Source organism: Morus notabilis, unplaced genomic scaffold (genome assembly GCF_000414095.1).
Source record: "Morus notabilis unplaced genomic scaffold, ASM41409v2 Scaffold161, whole genome shotgun sequence".
Taxonomy (NCBI): domain Eukaryota; kingdom Viridiplantae; phylum Streptophyta; class Magnoliopsida; order Rosales; family Moraceae; genus Morus; species Morus notabilis.
Genome location: NW_010357095.1, coordinates 191,373 through 205,738, shown reverse-complemented (window position 1 = coordinate 205,738; position 14,366 = coordinate 191,373).

Genomic DNA, 14,366 nt, shown 5'->3' with positions numbered 1-14,366 from the left:
AACTTATTTGATAAGTTGTTCAATTTAGAATTCAAATTAATTTAAGTTTGACTTAAATTCGAATTTGAATTTGAATTAAAATTAGATTACATGATAAAGGATGATTTTCTCTTCCTTCTCTATCTGCAATTGGCGCCACACACAGGGATAGGAAACCCTAGGGTTGGCCGGCCATAAGGAGATAAGAAAGATGAGAATTTTTGTTCGAAATTTAAATAGGAGATAGAGATTTGATTCCTTCTAGAAGTTTGACTTCTACTCTATAAATAAGATATGATGAAAAATTGCGGGAGACAATTTTTAACCTAACTTGAAGGGGGCTGGCCGAATGTCCCTTATAGAGAGAAGGAAAAATTTTTCCTCCAAAAAAAATTTCACATCGTGCATGCGTTGGTGTTTGTGGAAATTTGAGTGTTTATTGTAACCCGTTTTGTCTCAAGTGTGCCCACACACATGTCTTCGTGGATTCTAGGAATTGACGTGGAAGACATTGATTTTCTAAACACAAAGCTTTGGAGCAAGGATTGTTCGAGGTCAAAGAACTCAAGTTATCAACCGAGTCGGTCTCCAGGTATTTTTCCTAATTGAGTTCTTAATAAATGAATTAATGAGATTAATTTATTCGTGCATAAGTTATTATAATCTATAGAGTATCTCAAAGGTTTTATGAAAATTTTTGTTATACACGATCCCCTTCTACCGCCACGCTTCCGCATCCGAATTCGATTCGGAAACCAACAGGTTATGCCCCGCCCCTTGACAATAGAGAACAACAAGATTGCCCTATCCTTGGCAACTGTGTGATCGTGGGAGGAGGGCATAATCCGCGATTTGAGGAAATGATACCAAATTTTGGTGCTAGGCTTTAAAAATCTCAGAGGGAATGTCATGGCACCCCGATCCGATCGGTTCCAAGTTGCCCATCTTCACAAAGACTTGTCAGCAGATCATCGAGTTGTTCAGCATCGAGGTTATCGGTGAAGTCAGCAAGATCGTTCTCGATGGTTCGCAGATTGTAAAGTCTGTTGATAGTGTTCCCATGAATAGCAACTTATTTTTCCCGAACATACACAAAATTGGGCTCATTATCCTCGAAGTTGGCATAAAACTCCCTCACTAGAGGGACCACTGCTGCTAAAGGATGTTGATAAAAGGTTTCCCATCTGTTCTTTATAATCACGGAATATATATATTCCAGATAGCCCAATGTGTAGTTCTTTTGGTAAAGGAAGCCCTTTTCTGAGCTGAGAGCTCATTGACAGGTGATTTGAGCGTAGCGTTTCTCTGCTAACTTAGAAACAAACTTTGCTCCACTCTCCTCAACGATAGGTTCTTGCCGAGGTTGCTCATTCTCAATCTGTTCTGGTGTCCCTTGCTCATTTTGAGTATGTTTCTTTTTTCCTTTTCTAGCTCTACTCTTAATTGGCATTATGAATGACCGAATCAATTTAAACTCACAGGGGGTAAACCGGGCTGCCTATTTGCACAAACCACCTCACTCAATCCTAAAACTTCCTTAACGCACTAACTACACCCAGATATTAGAGACAATCCAAACCGGATTCGTGTATCAACATCAAGTGTAAAAGGAACGGATTTGCAAACCTCTATGGAGACTCCCTGATCCGAAATGGGCGTTCTTTATTTCATCCCGAAATGATGGTGCAGAGGTGGTGTACGTAAGCTCGGCGGTGAGTAGACGCACGGATGGGCGCAGACTCGGCGGCGGAGGTAGGGTTCACGGCAGAATGGTGTGGTGAGATATGGCTGTGAGGATGACGGTGTGGGAGAGAAGGAGCTGAAGTGGCTGGTTTTCGGTAGAGGGCGATCGAGGAGGATGGGCATGGAAGGTCGAAGACCTCATTGTTAATCGGAAATGGAATTGAATTCTTGTGAGCAGTTTGTTTTTGCCGATTGATCAGGAGTGTATTTTTAGCATCCCTCTCAGCCTAGGAGATAGTAAGGATAGGTGGATTTGGCATTTTGATTCTAAAGGCCGTTATTCCGTTCCGTTTGGCTATGGATCGTCGGGAGGATCACACTGGGCCAAAAGGGAATGGTGATCGTGACTGGTGGGTGAGATTATATTCCCAATAAGGTGAAGAACTTCATGTGGAGAGATTATAACAATATTCTTCCATGTTTCGCAGCTTTAGTGCGACGTGGGATTCCCTGCTTAAACACTGCCAACGTTGTGGGGAAGTGGAGGAGACAATTTTGTTAGAATATTTATATGGACTAACATATTACCGGACTCATATATTAATATCAAATAATTTATATTGTAGGATGTAAAGTTATATTATCATGCATAGTATCATTTTGAGCCATAACGGGATGGACTTATTTTATTTATAGTGTGTACCTTGCTCAAAATGTTTCGGTCAGCCCTTTGGACTGAATAACTCTTTTTGTTAGGGCTTGGCCCAATAAGCTTAGGGTAACTTTTAATGCCCTATAAATAAATCATCTTTCTGACATCTCATATATCGTGTGTGTCTGCCTATAGAGAGGAGAGACAATGTTGAATTCATCATCCTCGACACATTACTATCTTTGTTTATCTCTAACGAATTCTGTGCAGATTGTTAGAAATTTGAACATATGGCATGAACTAACTCGAACACTATGAGAGGTATGTTTTAATCTTTCCACATACTACAATTAGAAAGATAGATCTTGGGATATTAGTCTTGATAAATTTGATTATGTTATTATCATTATTTTCAACAATTCATCATGCATAGCATCCAACCAGTAAGAGGATTGCAAACTGTCAATAGCCTCCTGATAGGTAACTGCATCAGAGGAATCGCCAACATCAAACTCATGTTCCTGTAAGTACACCATATAGTCATTTAATATTGCAGGTCTTCTTTCTCTCTGGGATCTCCTCAAAAACGCATCGCCTGTAGCTGTACTGGGAATCACTGTTGCTGTCTCTTCAATGGGCTCATCATTGGCAACCACTGGTTCATCAATAGGTGCAAACGTTGCCACAGAAGTAGGAACAGTGGGCACAGGAATGATGACACGCTCTTCTCGCAACGCAATTTCTCGAGTGCATGACTTGCGCTGCCATCGTCATCCTCAAAATACACCACCCGATCTGACTCTACCACTCTGGTGGTATGAGATGGACAATAGAATTTGGAATCTCTTGAGCCAATACATAACCAATAAATTATCCACTAACTGTCTTGAGATCAAGTTTCTTCGACTGAGGATTATAAAGTTTCACCTCTGCTTTGCATCCCCACACACGAAAATGGCGCAAACTTGGCTTCTTTCCTGACCACAGCTCATGCGGAGTCTTTAGAGCAGACTTACTGGGACTTGATTCAAATATATGCTGCAGTTCTCAAGGCTTCACCCCAAAGGAACTCTGGCAAAGTAGAGTGAGATAACATAGACCGCACCATGTCCATCAACGTCTGATTTCTCCTTTCAGCAACTCCATTATGTTCAGGTGTCCCTAGCATTGTATACTCAGCAGCAATACCACACTCTTGCAAATACCTCGCGAAAGGGCCAGGATTACGTCCAGTTTCATCATATTTGCCATAGTACTCATCACCTCTATCAGATTTAACTGTCTTAATTTTCTTGTCTTTCCTTAGTTCAACAGAGGCCTTGAAAATTTTGAAGGCATCTAAAGAATCTGATTTTTCATGAATAAGGTCAACATGACTATAGCGAAATAGTCATATATAAAGGTGATGAAATACTTGTACCCACCTAAAGCTTTAGGAGTATATGGTCCAGATATGTCAGTGTGGATCAATTCTAAAACATCTTGAGCTCTATCAACTCTATCTTTTCTGATCTTAGCAGTCATTTTCCCCTTGATACAATCAACACACGTTGCAAAATCAGAAAAATCAAGCTCGTGTAACACACCCTCTTTCACCAATCTGTCCATCCTTTGTCTAGAAATATGGCCTAAACGTTTATGCCATAACATTGAAGAGCTCTCATTGCTCTAGTACGTTTAGTTCTGACAATAGCATAAATAGAAGGAGCAACAACATCATGCAAATCAACTTTATATAAATTACCACGTAAAGATCCACTTCCAAGCAAAACAGAGTCACGATACAAGTCAACTTTTCCTTTCCAAAATGAAAACTGAAACCAAACTTGTCCAGAACAGAAACAGAAATTAAATTCCTCCTAATTTAAGGTATATAAGCGACATTCATGAAAACTCAGATTTGGTATAAATCTCTGATGATGAACTTAGCGCTTATGAATGTTGATTTGGCTTTGAGAGTTGAGATGCCTGAGAAACCCACTGAGAAAAGTTCGGCTGGTGAAAAAGCCGATTATGACCGTTGGGAACATTCTAACAGATGTTGTTTGATGGTGATGAGGTATCATATGGAAGAATCTGTTAGTGATAGCATCCCTGAGACTATGACTGCCAAGGCGCTTTTGGCAGCCATTGCCAAGAAATATGCCAAGTTTGACAAAGTTGAAAAGTCTACTTATATGGGCTTGTTAACTTCGACCGCTTATGATGGTACGAGTGGTGTTCGGGAGCATGTAATGAAACTTACCTCTTACTACTACAAGCTCAAGGGGATGAACTGGGATCCAGGTGAAAATTTTCTTGTGTGGCAAATTCTTCAATCTCTTCCTGAGAAGTTTGATACACTGAGGACTAGCTCAACGCTCAGAAGGATGAGTGGACTTTGGATGAGTTAACTACCATACTCGTCAAGGAAGAGGAGAATATGAAGAACAAGAAATCGCAGTCTGTTTTGATGGTGTCTGATCAAGGGGACAATAGCCAGAAGAAAGGCGACTGTAGCCAAAAGAAGAAGTTTTTCTCTCAAAACAAAGCTGGAAAGAAGTACTTTAAGGAGGGCAATCATGAAAAGTCAGGTTCTCATAATGCCAACACGTCCGCTACTGGTACTAAAAATGAGCGTTTCAAGGGTAACTGCAACTTCTGTCATAAGTATGGGCATAATAAGGTAGATTGCAGGAAGTTTAAGGCCTGGCTTGACAAGAAAGGGATTCAGAAACCGAAGGAATCCAACTGATGTAGAGCAACAGGTGTATGTGGGAGATGGCACGAAGGTCAAAGTTGAATGTTTTGGGACTGTAAAGCTACAACTGTCAGCGGGAAAATGCTTTAAGAGCATGTGTCTCATATGGGATTGATCGAGTCTTTTATTGTATTGAGTTAGTGGGAGATCTCTTTTATATATGTATGATGAACATGTTGATTATAATAATAATTGCTCATGGTTTTTTATACAATACATGCAATTTAAGAGACATTCTGGATTAGTCTCAAATGTCAATGCTTATTGAATACTAGTGCCTAGTTGTGAACGTTCTATATCCTATCGATATATTATGTGCATAACTAGTAAGGCTATGGTTACGGTTAAACTTATTATTTGATTTTTTTTTTTTGTGTGTTATATGAGTATTACTGTTTTCTCATTATGCCGTCCAAGTGGGAGACTGTTAGAATATTTATATAGACTAGCATAATCACCAGACTCATATATTAATATTAAATAATTTATATTGGAGCATGTTATGATAAAGTCATTATTATGCATGGTATTGTTTTGGGCCATAATGGGATGGACTTATTTTATTTATAGTGTGAGGCCCATTAGTTCACCTTGCTAAAAATGTTTTAGTCAGCCCATTGGATTGAATAACTCTCTTTGTTAGGGCTTATTCTATCTCATGTATTGTGTGTGCGCGCCTACAGGGAGAGACAAGGTTGAATTCATCATCCTCCACATATTACTATCTTTTCTGTTTAGCTCTAACGAATTCTGTGCAGATTGTTAGAAATTTGAACACATGACAGGAACTAACTCGAACACCATGGGAGGTATGTTTTAATCTCTTTACACATACTACAATTAGAAAGATAGATATTGGGATATTAGTCTTGATAAATTTGATTATGTTATTATCATTATTTTCAACAAATTTTGCATGCTCTGTGGTCCTGTAACTGCGTTCGGCAGGTTTGAGATTCATCTGGTATCTGACAATCGTTAAAGTGTGTTCATGTTGGGAGTATTGATGGCTTGTGCATGAATTGGTGCTGGACAGCTTCAACTGCGGACCTGGAAAGTTTTTGCCTTATTATGCGGGCCATTTGGACACATAGGAATCAATTTGTGCACCAAAAGATGTCCAGGTCTATGGCTGAGACTTTGGAGTTGGCAGGGAGAGCCGTGTGTGATTTTCAGACTTGTTGGAGTTCGGTTCGGCCTCCCTAACAGAAGATGTCTCATCATTGTGTTAAGTGGATCCCACCCCCGGAAGGTATGTTGAAGTTAAACACGAAAGCTTCTGTCAAAGATGGGTTGGATTTTGTTAGTGTTGGAGATGTCATATGGGATGCCGATGGGGTCGTGCAGGCGTGTCTAGCCAATAAAGTTCTTCGCGAGGGCTTGTCCTTTGCTCAGCAGTTTGGTTTGCGGATCCAGGTGGCAGAGATTGATTCTCCTCAAGTTGTTAATTAATGCTGTTAATTCTGATAGTCCTTGGAGTGAGGGGGTGTTATTATTAGTGACATCCTCAGGTTTTTTCCTTGTGATTTGCTGTGGGATGGGAATGTCGTTTCGTTGCTAGGTCAGGGAATGCTGTGGCCCATTCTTTAGCAAGCTCCTGGTTCATGCTACAGTAGATCTGGTGGGCTATGACCATATTCCTTTGTTTGTCGCTTGTACTACTATCGCCGATCTGGCTTTCTAATTTTAAGCAAGTAGGTTTTCCATCAAAAAAAAGATGTTGGGTAGTTTTGGTTTGCAATAATGGATTTAAATCTATTATAAATAGGTTTAGATTAATAATAAGTTGATACAATTAACACGATTAATAAATTATGTTTTTCATTTCGGCCCCTAAAGAAGACACTTTTACTCCTATGAGCGGTCAAAAGTCAACATTATATGTGTTTTTGAAATTGTCCCGCCAATCAAAAGGGTCATCTATAAGATTACCATGGGTGACCTATTAGATGTCGCTAGAAGACAGTCTCCAACCACTGTGGTCACTGGAGAGTAATCTGGTAGATCAGTTTGTTTTTCTCAACACATCACTAGATTCCGAAATTGTTATATAAAAATAACAACTTCAGATCAATAATACCTAAAATCATTAACACTGAGAAAAAATTCCACATTGATTCTAGATCAATACCAGAAACTCAAATCAACAATACTGAAAAAAATTCTAAATCAATACATCTCGTTTTTTTAATGAGATCCCACCACACATATCAAATCTCTCACTGATTAAACAAATAAAAGTTCTAGATTAAATCACGTACAATCGCATGGATCTATGTGCAAACGGTGAGATCTCACCGTAGGGTATCAAATTTGGCCTCATTGATCTTGTCTTCTCAGGTGTGCATGATGGTTGGTGGCGACAATGATTTGGAAACTCCGATGTGGCAACGTGCTTTGCCTTTACAGTTCACAACTAAGATGACGAGAGTCGTTGGAGAACTCCACCGTAGACGTTCACTCAAATCTCTTTGCCTCTGTAAATCGTGGCCAAAGAAGATGACTAAAGTCCACTATCGAAAAAGAGTGCTCTCTTAGATGTTTGCCATCTGCAATGCCTTGTTGTTGGGGAAAAAAACGTTTCAGAAAGCAAATTAACGCGATAAAATAGGATTTTTAAATTTTTTTTGTCAAACATACAGAATCCGACTTGTGTTGTTATCTAATCCAATTTGTCATACGCATATGGTAATCCCAATTTTTACAGGCTCCTTCATAGCAATCTCGACCACTCGATATTCCCCACTATGACTCCCCTATATTAGAATCCACTGTTGTGTGGGCACTGGTGAATTTTCTGTTACTCTTCAATTCTCCTTCGACCCTTCTTGGATATGACTCCATTTTCTCTAATAGAAAACCTATATTGATGGAGGCCAAAAAGGATCAACCTCAAAAGAGATATTTTTTCATACATAACGTAATTATTTATTTTAACAATTAAAACAAATGATCACTGCACAATATTTACGTTAACATTTAAATAATTATTTTATGTGCAACTGATATCCATATTGTCATATGAAATATACGTAACACAAATATATTTAGTGTAGTATGAAAACATGCCACTCAGAGCTCCTGATACTATTAGCTGGTGCCACATCTGGAACAATATATATGTGTGGGCATTTTTTATACAGTCCGGAAAGGCTATAAACGGTGAAGAAAGTTGCATTAATTCTTTTCTTGAGAATATATAGAGCTAACGCGGGACCAAATGGACCTATATAATCGAAGTTCAAATAATTAATATTTAATTCGATTAATCTCATAATCAATTAAATATCATTATTAACCTTTCTTTGTGCCATGATCAAAAACCAAAGATGTACTCTAAGATTATGTTAATATGTTTTTGAGAAGCTAGTTGTCCGAAATGGTTTTGTCCATTGATATAGCCGATAATTATCAAGGAATGTGACCCTCCACTATGAAAATCCATAATAGGAGTTAGGTAACTGTTCTATTGAACCTCTCTAATTATATCTTTGTTCATTAATAGAATGAGTGACTTTTTTACGAACAAAGCATAAATGAGGATTTGGGTAATTAATTCGATATCTAATATCGAATATGTCAAAACGCTCTTACACTCAAGTTCCCATATTTTTACAGCATGAGGATATCTTTAATCTTTATAATGAAGTTATGGATACCATATTTGTGATATGACATTCCTAACTCCCAACTATCATAATATCATGACTTCAAAATACGCCAAGTATCAATTTGCAAACAAATCTCTCCCATTGTTATATCAAAAGACATAACATATGAATGTGAGTCTACCAATCACTCAAGATTGAGCTGTATAATATAAATAGGATATATGCTCTTTACATAACAGATTTAATTACATAACTAATTCTATTTAGGTGCAGTTCATCCCAATCCATAGATATCTCTATATTGTAATCAACATCACAATAATCCAGATAAAATCATTCCTCCAATTAAGTAATAGAAAACACCCCAATCGTATAAAAAATAAAGTTCTCAGCTTAATTTTTCCGATTGTGAACTTTATAAATTTATAATAAGTTCTTTAATTATATCTTTTGTATATGAACACTTCATGCGCATAATTAAGGCAATTTACTAGTATTGGATCCTTATGATGCTTCACTTACCAATATAACAAAAATGATTTTTACATTGAATTATAATAAAATGTCTGAGCTTTATTTAAAATAATGTCAAATAATCAAAATAAGAAATACATGAATTGCTTTAAAATCACCCTATTCCACCACTTACGTCATATGAGAGGGCAGAGAGGAGAAAGAGGAGTGACGAGGAGAGAAAGGGTGCGGTGAGGAGAGAGAAAGAGGGGGGAAGAAAGAAATAAATGTAATGGTGGGCCTTTTAAGGGTATTTTAGTTTATAGATGGCCAAAGAAGCAAAAAAGTCAAGGGGCACAAATAAACGCACGAATGAAGTGGAGGCATAAATTGACCAATGTCCACTTTCGGGCATACCACCTAGCTATTTTGCTCATTAATAGATGAAGCATGTTTGAGTTCGAAGTAACAAGAACTGATATGATTAATTGTATGTATTATTTACAACCCAATTTATATGATATGATATAAAAGTTCATATGTTATATTAATTGCAAATAATATGGATTTTGTAATGTGTAGGTAAACTTTACTTGTTTTCTTAATAAAAAATAAAGTGATCAATAAACTTGTTAAATATGTCATAATCGCATTAAATTAGTCACAATTATATAAGTTTATTCAATATATTAATTTAAATGGGTTATATAGGTTGTCATGATTAACATAATTAATTAACAAGACATTTTTAATTTGACATTTTCTGCCACATTTAATTAATAGATCATGTTCTAATTGATGTTTTCTTAACACAATTAACAAATGCTGTGATATGAACACTGCCCGTTAATACGAATTGTCCCTACTTATGGTGAACTTGCTCTACTGAAAAATCATCGGAGACATTTTCGTGTCTACCATGTTATGAACATCGTCCTTAATGATTGGATATCCATCTTGTCGTGCTTTCAAAAATTGACTAGGAAAAATAGCAAAAAAACCTGTAATTAGCCAAATCATCATTATTTTAGATCTTTTTATCATATGCTTAAACTATGGATTAATTATAAAAACTCTCCCTAAATTATACACCTTATAACATTTTTTTCTTCAATCTTTGAAACGTAACATCTATTTCCTTGAATAATGAAATGTTAATAAAAAAAGTCATCTCCGTTAGGTTCTTTTTTTTAGGAAAATTGACATATAATTTGTTATTTTGAGTATTTTGGTAGCCCTATAGTTTAAAATTTAATTTGAATTTAAAACTAATTTAAATCTGAATTTTTAATTATAATATATCTATTATTAATTGAATGTAAGTTAAAAATTTTGTGAATGTTTTTTTTTTTGTAAAATAAAAATTTTATAATTTTTTTGAATATTTAAATTAATTTAAATTCAAATTAAATTTTAAACCATAAAATTATTAAAATACTCTAAAAAATAATAAATTAAATGTCAATTCTAATTAAAAACCTAACACATGGGGCTTTTTTATTAGTATTTTATTATTTAAACGAGAACGAATATTAAACTTTAAAAATCAAGAGGCCAAGTGATACAAGAAGTATAATTAAGCAGATTTGTTTTTTAATTAGTTGCATATGTTAGTAAAGCGAGAAATAAAATGCTTCTTAAGCAGTTAATTTTTCAAAATACAAAAACTACCATTCTCGCCCTATATTAAGAGGATGTTTGGTAGAGGGATTTGTTCCCTGATTCGAATTATGATTCGTGGTTCGCTACAGTATTTTCTCTCACAAAAAATTCACGTAAATAAAAAATGGTTCGAATCACATGGTTTGAATCTTCCAACCAAACGTCCTCTAAATTTCGAAACAGTAATTATCTGAAATATTACATAAATAAATGTTGAAACTTCCCATGCGGCCCCTTTCCCCTGGGATTCGTCATCGCAAGCCCTGTCCCATCTCCGGAGGGCTTCCTGCTATTTTTGGTAACATGAAGAACCTTATGTGAGTATATATTAGTGGTACTAATCTTGGATTTAGAAAAGTCAAGGTATGTTTAGTTCGCTGATTTAAATTTTTAATTCGAGTTGAGATGTGATTTTATGTGAGAAATTTTTATTATAATAAAAAAGTTAAATGTGACTATTTTTGAGAATTTTTTACTATAGTAAAATTCAAATTTAGGTCCTAGACTTTCTAACTTCATTTACCAACTGTAGCAATCTCATATTGCTTGAGCTTCAAAATAATAACTTTGGCGGGTCATTGCCCAACTCTATTGGAAACTTCTGAGCTCAACTAGAAATTCTATCACTAGAAGCGAATCGAATTTCAGGAAATATTCCACCTAGTGTTGGAAATCTAATAAGCTTAAACGCTTTGGTTCCAAGTATAAATCAGCTCACCGGAACCATCCCCACAACTATTGGTAAACTTCATAATTTAGTGAAATTGTATTTGGGTACCAATCAGTTATTTGGGGAAATCCCATCCTCCTTTGGAAATCTCACATTATTGAACGAGCTTAGATTAGAAGAAAACTATGTGCAAGGAAGAATCCCTTCAAGCATTAGAAACTGCCAACACTTGCAGTTATTACTTATCCGTTTAGTTCGCTGATTCGAGTTTTTAATTCGAGTTGAGATGTGATTTTATGTGAGAGCTTTTTACTGTAGCAAAAAAGTTAGATGTGATTGTTTGTGAGAGCTTTTTACTGTAACAAAACTCAAATTCTAAACTCGAATCAGCGAAATGAACGGGTGACATTGGTAACTTAAAGAATCTATTCTAACTCCCTAAGTGGTACTATTCCTCCAGAAGTAATTGGGTTACCATCTTTGTCGTTGTCCGTAGCACACTCAGGAAATCGTCTGAGTGGACCTTTACCATCTGAAATTGGTAACTTGAAATTTCTTCAAGAATTGCTTGTTTTTGATAATCAGTTGACTGGTGACATTCCTAGCAGGATTGGTGAGTGTGAAAGTTTGAGATGGGTTTTATGGATCACAATAATTTTAGCGGAAGCATTGAATCTTTGCATTCATTGAAAGCTATTGAACATATGGATCTTTCACACAACAATCTTTCTGGGCACATCCCGAAAGAATTTGTGGAGTTTGTCTTCTTGGTGAAGTTAAATCTTTCCTTCAATGATCTCGAGGGTGAAGTACCTAGTGGAGGTATTTTTAGTAATGTTAGTGGAGATATTTCACTTGTTGGTAACAATAAACTTTGTGGGGGGAATGGCTAAATTTCATTTAGTTCCTTGCTCTAGGAAATCTCCAAGGAAGCATCACTTTTCTTTTATAATCTCCTTTGTTTGTGGCCTAGTCAGAGTACTTTTGATGTCATATTTTCTCGTCCTTTGCTGCATGAGGAAGAATAAAAAGCAAGCTTCAAAAACTTTGTCGCGAGATTTTTCATTCTTGAATATTTCTTATGGAGAGCTTCAGAAAGCTACTAACGGGTTTTGTCCAGAGAATCTAATTGGTGTCGGTGGCTTTGGCTCAGTGCATAAAGGAGTGCTTGAACCTCATCAACTATCCCTAGCAGTGAAGGTCTTGAACCTTGAAAGAAGAGGAGCTTCCAAAAGTTTCATGGCTGAATGCGAAACTCTAAGGAATATTAGACACCGAAATCTAGTGAAAATCATTACTGCTTGTTCAAGTATTGATTTCCAAGGTAACGGTTTCAATGCCCTCGTCTATGAAATCATGCCAAATGGAAGTTTGGAAGATTAGTTGCGTCCATATCCACAAACATTGGAGAAACAGAGGAAAAGTTTGAGTTTATCTCAGCGGTTAAATATAGTCACTGATGTGGCATCGGCATTGGATTATCTTCATAACCACAATGAACTTCCAATCATACGTTGTGATCTAAAGCCAAGCAACATTCTTCTTGACCAAGACATGACTACTCATGTGGGAGACTATGGTCTGTCAAGGATTATTGCAAATGACAATGTTCAAACATCTCAGAATGACATAAGCAGCTCTGTTGGAATAAGAGGAACAATCGGATATGGGGCTCCAGGTAACTGTCTTCTTAAAAGCGATTATGATTTACTTGATACTGCGGTTTTCTTATTAGAATCTTTGTTTAGGACACAGAATGTGTGTGTGTGTGTTTATGTATGTCTGTGTGTGTATCTATGTATGTATGTGTGGTTACATAGGTAAGGTAGGTTGGTATGTAAGCAATGTTATAGAAAATGACAACTAGATATGTCAAAATGCTAACTCCATTGTTCGCATTCGACTTCTGGTATATTGCAGAATATGGCATGGGAAGCAAGGTGTCGACTGAAGGAGATGTGTATAGCTTTGGAATCCTCTTGTTGGAAATCCTCACGGCAAAAAATCCCACTGATAAAAGTCTTGAAGGACTTAGCCTTCATCAATTTGTCAAAATGGCTTTTCCACAACGGATGATGGAGATAGTCGATCAAAGTCTCTTATCAGAAGGAGAAGAAGAAGCATCTTGTAGCCACACAAAGGCGCTAACAAGAAGTGGCAAGGTACATGAGACCTTAATTTCCATTTTCACAATTGGTTTGAAGTGCTCAGAGGAATTACCAAGAAATAGGATGAAGATTAATGATGCCTTCAAGGACTTACGAAACGTTAAAGACAGCTTCTCAAAGATGTGAGGTACATGAATTCGTAAAATAGCTTATCTTCTCTCGACAAATGCACTAAATCCTGCATCCTCTTCTATGAATTGTCTCACAGTTTCCACTTTTCAATCTCGTTTTGCAGGATTGATAACGGAGCCTAATGTTTTTAAATGCTTAGAACTGGTATATGGTGTAATTTCTTCTTTCTAATTACCTATAAGACCAACTATCAAAATAGTATGACTAGCTTCAGAGCAACCAAAAAAAAAGGGGGGGGGGGGGGGGGGGGGGGGGTATGACTAGCAATGGTGTTGGTTTGAAAATCTTTGCATTTACCATTAATAAGTTGCTCAAGAGTGCAGATTTATGACTATGTTTCAAATTATTAAGTAATCAGAACCAACTTTTTTATATGGACGATATTTGTAATATACATGTCACTGAAAATATTGCAAGTTTCAAAAAACTTGGAATTTTCAATCTCATTTTTCTGTTCCTTCCTCTGTTTCACATAAAATGTTCACTTTTTATAATCACAAAAAGGAGATTAATAATTTGAGTATGTATTGTAATTAACTGAATGCTCTTTATTTATCTATTATTATTATTATTTTTTTTTTTGAAAAAGGAGTTGAAGCCTCTTATATGTTTTAAA